The sequence below is a fragment of the Blennius ocellaris genome (genome assembly GCF_963422515.1).
Source record: "Blennius ocellaris genome assembly, contig: SCAFFOLD_69, whole genome shotgun sequence".
In the NCBI taxonomy this organism is placed as follows: Eukaryota; Metazoa; Chordata; class Actinopteri; order Blenniiformes; family Blenniidae; genus Blennius; species Blennius ocellaris.
This window is the reverse complement of record NW_027662084.1, coordinates 256,473-262,781: the sequence shown is the minus strand read 5'-3', so window position 1 is coordinate 262,781 and position 6,309 is coordinate 256,473.

Sequence of the window (6,309 nt, the reverse complement as noted above, 5' to 3'; positions counted from 1 at the left end):
GTCTCATAGATCACAGAACTATATGAAGGTGTCTCATAGATCACAACACTATATGAAGGTGTCTCATAGATCACAACACTATATGAAGGTGTCTCATAGATCACAGCACTATATGAAGGTGTCTCATAGATCACAGCACTATATGAAGGTGTCTCATGGATCACAGCACTATATGAAGGTGTCTCATAGATCACAGCACTATATGAAGGTGTCTCATAGATCACAGAACTATATGAAGGTGTCTCATAGATCACAGAACTATATGAAGGTGTCTCATGGATCACAGAACTATATGAAGGTGTCTCATAGATCACAGAACTATATGAAGGTGTCTCATAGATCACAGAACTATATGAAGGTGTCTCATGGATCACAACACTATATGAAGGTGTCTCATAGATCACAACACTATATGAAGGTGTCTCATGGATCACAACACTATATGAAGGTGTCTCATAGATCACAGCACTATATGAAGGTGTCTCATAGATCACAACACTATATGAAGGTGTCTCATAGATCACAGAACTATATGAAGGTGTCTCATAGATCACAGCACTAGATGAAGGTGTCTCATAGATCACAGCACTATATGAAGGTGTCTCATAGATCACAGCACTATATGAAGGTGTCTCATAGATCACAGAACTATATGAAGGTGTCTCATAGATCACAGAACTATATGAAGGTGTCTCATAGATCACAGAACTATATGAAGGTGTCTCATAGATCACAGCACTATATGAAGGTGTCTCATAGATCACAGAACTATATGAAGGTGTCTCATAGATCACAACACTATATGAAGGTGTCTCATAGATCACAGCACTAGATGAAGGTGTCTCATAGATCACAGCACTATATGAAGGTGTCTCATAGATCACAGCACTATATGAAGGTGTCTCATAGATCACAGAACTATATGAAGGTGTCTCATAGATCACAGAACTATATGAAGGTGTCTCATAGATCACAGCACTATATGAAGGTGTCTCATAGATCACAGAACTATATGAAGGTGTCTCATAGATCACAGCACTAGATGAAGGTGTCTCATGCAGCACTTTAAGTGGGATTACATTGATTATTTGACTCCTGATACCTGCTTCTTTTAGCTTTTACCATCAACATCAGGCGTCACATTCTGAGTGACGGACAACTTCAGGATGTGATTCAGTGACTGTGTGAGTCTTGAGCACAACTTTGTTTTATTAATGCTCATTACAGAGGAAACCTGCTCACAAAGATACCTGGTTCCAAACATGGACCACAGCTTTGTCAAGTTGGGGAACCTGGCAAGAGTCCACTCCGACCCGGTCCAGGGTACCACCTCCACAGTTCTATCTGACATTGGTACCATCTCCACAGTTCTATCTGACATTGGTACCATCTCCACAGTTCTATCTGACATTGGTACCACCTCCACAGTTCTATCTGACATTGGTACCACCTCCACAGTTCTATCTGACATTGGTACCATCTCCACAGTTCTATCTGACATTGGTACCACCTCCACAGTTCTATCTGACATTGGTACCACCTCCACAGTTCTATCTGACATTGGTACCATCTCCACAGTTCTATCTGACATTGGTACCACCTCCACAGTTCTATCTGACATTGGTACCACCTCCACAGTTCTATCTGACATTGGTACCATCTCCACAGTTCTATCTGACATTGGTACCACCTCCACAGTTCTATCTGACATTGGTACCACCTCCACAGTTCTATCTGACATTGGTACCACCTCCACAGTTCTATCTGACATTGGTACCACCTCCACAGTTCTATCTGACATTGGTACCACCTCCACAGTTCTATCTGACATTGGTACCATCTCCACAGTTCTATCTGACATTGGTACCATCTCCACAGTTCTATCTGACATTGGCACCACCTCCACAGTTCTATCTGACATTGGCACCATCTCCACAGTTCTATCTGACATTGGCACCACCTCCACAGTTCTATCTGACATTGGTACCACCTCCACAGTTCTATCTGACATTGGTACCATCTCCACAGTTCTATCTGACATTGGTACCACCTCCACAGTTCTATCTGACATTGGCACCACCTCCACAGTTCTATCTGACATTGGTACCACCTCCACAGTTCTATCTGACATTGGTACCACCTCCACAGTTCTATCTGACATTGGTACCATCTCCACAGTTCTATCTGACATTGGCACCACCTCCACAGTTCTATCTGACATTGGTACCACCTCCACAGTTCTATCTGACATTGGTACCACCTCCACAGTTCTATCTGACATTGGTACCATCTCCACAGTTCTATCTGACATTGGTACCACCTCCACAGTTCTATCTGACATTGGTACCACCTCCACAGTTCTATCTGACATTGGTACCATCTCCACAGTTCTATCTGACATTGGCACCATCTCCACAGTTCTATCTGACATTGGCACCATCTCCACAGTTCTATCTGACATTGGTACCACCTCCACAGTTCTATCTGACATTGGTACCACCTCCACAGTTCTATCTGACATTGGTACCATCTCCACAGTTCTATCTGACATTGGTACCACCTCCACAGTTCTATCTGACATTGGTACCATCTCCACAGTTCTATCTGACATTGGCACCATCTCCACAGTTCTATCTGACATTGGCACCATCTCCACAGTTCTATCTGACATTGGTACCACCTCCACAGTTCTATCTGACATTGGTACCACCTCCACAGTTCTATCTGACATTGGTACCATCTCCACAGTTCTATCTGACATTGGTACCATCTCCACAGTTCTATCTGACATTGGTACCATCTCCACAGTTCTATCTGACATTGGTACCATCTCCACAGTTCTATCTGACATTGGTACCACCTCCACAGTTCTATCTGACATTGGTACCATCTCCACAGTTCTATCTGACATTGGTACCACCTCCACAGTTCTATCTGACATTGGTACCATCTCTACAGTTCTATCTGACATTGGTACCATCTCCACAGTTCTATCTGACATTGGTACCACCTCCACAGTTCTATCTGACATTGGTACCACCTCCACAGTTCTATCTGACATTGGTACCACCTCCACAGTTCTATCTGACATTGGTACCACCTCCACAGTTCTATCTGACATTGGTACCACCTCCACAGTTCTATCTGACATTGGTACCACCTCCACAGTTCTATCTGACATTGGTACCACCTCCACAGTTCTATCTGACATTGGTACCATCTCCACAGTTCTATCTGACATTGGTACCACCTCCACAGTTCTATCTGACATTGGTACCATCTCCACAGTTCTATCTGACATTGGTACCACCTCCACAGTTCTATCTGACATTGGTACCATCTCCACTGTTCTATCTGACATTGGTACCACCTCCACAGTTCTGACATTGGTACCACCTCCACAGTTCTATCTGACATTGGTACCATCTCCACAGTTCTATCTGACATTGGTACCACCTCCACAGTTCTGACATTGGTACCACCTCCACAGTTCTATCTGACATTGGTACCACCTCCACAGTTCTATCTGACATTGGTACCACCTCCACAGTTCTATCTGACATTGGTACCATCTCCACAGTTCTATCTGACATTGGTACCATCTCCACAGTTCTATCTGACATTGGTACCATCTCCACAGTTCTATCTGACATTGGTACCACCTCCACAGTTCTATTTGACATTGGTACCACCTCCACAGTTCTATCTGACATTGGTACCACCTCCACAGTTCTGACATTGGTACCACCTCCACAGTTCTATCTGACATTGGTACCACCTCCACAGTTCTATCTGACATTGGTACCACCTCCACAGTTCTATCTGACATTGGTACCACCTCCACAGTTCTATCTGACATTGGTACCACCTCCACAGTTCTATCTGACATTGGTACCACCTCCACAGTTCTATCTGACATTGGTACCACCTCTACAGTTCTATCTGACATTGGTACCACCTCCACAGTTCTATCTGACATTGGTACCACCTCCACAGTTCTATCTGACATTGGTACCACCTCCACAGTTCTATCTGACATTGGTACCACCTCCACAGTTCTATCTGACATTGGTACCACCTCCACAGTTCTATCTGACATTGGTACCACCTCCACAGTTCTATCTGACATTGGTACCACCTCCACAGTTCTATCTGACATTGGTACCACCTCCACAGTTCTATCTGACATTGGTACCACCTCCACAGTTCTATCTGACATTGGTACCACCTCCACAGTTCTATCTGACATTGGTACCATATCCACAGTTCTATCTGACATTGGTACCACCTCCACAGTTCTATCTGACATTGGTACCATCTCCACAGTTCTATCTGACATTGGTACCACCTCCACAGTTCTATCTGACATTGGTACCATCTCCACAGTTCTATCTGACATTGGTACCACCTCCACAGTTCTATCTGACATTGGTACCATCTCCACAGTTCTATCTGACATTGGTACCATCTCCACAGTTCTATCTGACATTGGTACCATCTCCACAGTTCTATCTGACATTGGTACCACCTCCACAGTTCTATCTGACATTGGTACCATCTCCACAGTTCTATCTGACATTGGTACCACCTCCACAGTTCTATCTGACATTGGTACCATCTCCACAGTTCTATCTGACATTGGTACCATCTCCACAGTTCTATCTGACATTGGTACCATCTCCACAGTTCTATCTGACATTGGTACCACCTCCACAGTTCTATCTGACATTGGTACCACCTCCACAGTTCTATCTGACATTGGTACCACCTCCACAGTTCTATCTGACATTGGTACCACCTCCACAGTTCTATCTGACATTGGTACCACCTCCACAGTTCTATCTGACATTGGTACCACCTCCACAGTTCTATCTGACATTGGTACCACCTCCACAGTTCTATCTGACATTGGTACCACCTCTACAGTTCTATCTGACATTGGTACCACCTCCACAGTTCTATCTGACATTGGTACCACCTCCACAGTTCTATCTGACATTGGTACCACCTCCACAGTTCTATCTGACATTGGTACCACCTCCACAGTTCTATCTGACATTGGTACCACCTCCACAGTTCTATCTGACATTGGTACCACCTCCACAGTTCTATCTGACATTGGTACCATATCCACAGTTCTATCTGACATTGGTACCACCTCCACAGTTCTATCTGACATTGGTACCATCTCCACAGTTCTATCTGACATTGGTACCACCTCCACAGTTCTATCTGACATTGGTACCATCTCCACAGTTCTATCTGACATTGGTACCACCTCCACAGTTCTATCTGACATTGGTACCATCTCCACAGTTCTATCTGACATTGGTACCATCTCCACAGTTCTATCTGACATTGGTACCATCTCCACAGTTCTATCTGACATTGGTACCACCTCCACAGTTCTATCTGACATTGGTACCACCTCCACAGTTCTATCTGACATTGACACCACCTCCACAAACTCTTCGGTGACGATCAATGTATCGTCTACTCCGTGGATGAAAATGGCCAGTTGTGCAACATCTGTAATGTCGTGCTTTCATCTGTTGCAACTGAAAAGGCAATAAAGGCGTTTACTTTGTTCTTTGTCCAAATCCACGGAAAGATGGGAAATCCTGTCTGCAATGGTGTTTCTTGTCAGGCTGATATTTGTGTCTTTTCAGGCTCCAGACCTCCGCTGCCTTCACCGTGCACGTTTTAATGAATTCACCCTCACTACATGGTTTTGAAGCAACTGCCATTTCGTTAGCAATGATGTAGCTAGCTTCCACCGCAGCGTCACTGACGTCTCGGCTGTGAGTAAAAACACACTGCTGTTTCTTCAGACCGGACAACAGTTCATCCACCTTCTCTTTTCTCCGCTGTCCTGGGAAGTTGTCATATTTGTGGGCATGAAGACTCAAGTAGTGGCGATGAAGGTTCTATTCTTTCAGCACTGCAACATGTGAAAACCAAACATACTGTTTCCCTTCACTTCTGGGAAGAAACAGCAGGATGACCATTTTTCTTGGAACGCTGCACTCTGCGTCCACTGTTCTCTTTTCTGACGGTGACATGTTGGGACAAGGAGGCTGACGAAGCACATAGTGCTAAAGTAGAAGCACATAATGCTAAAGTAGAAGCATATAATGCTAAAGTAGAAGCATATAATGCTAAAGTAGAAGCACATAATGCTAAAGTAGAAGCATATAATGCTAAAGTAGAAGCACATAATGCTAAAGTAGAAGCATATAATGCTAAAGTAGAAGCATATAATGCTAAAGTAGAAGCATATAATGCTAAAGTAGAAGCACATAATGCTAA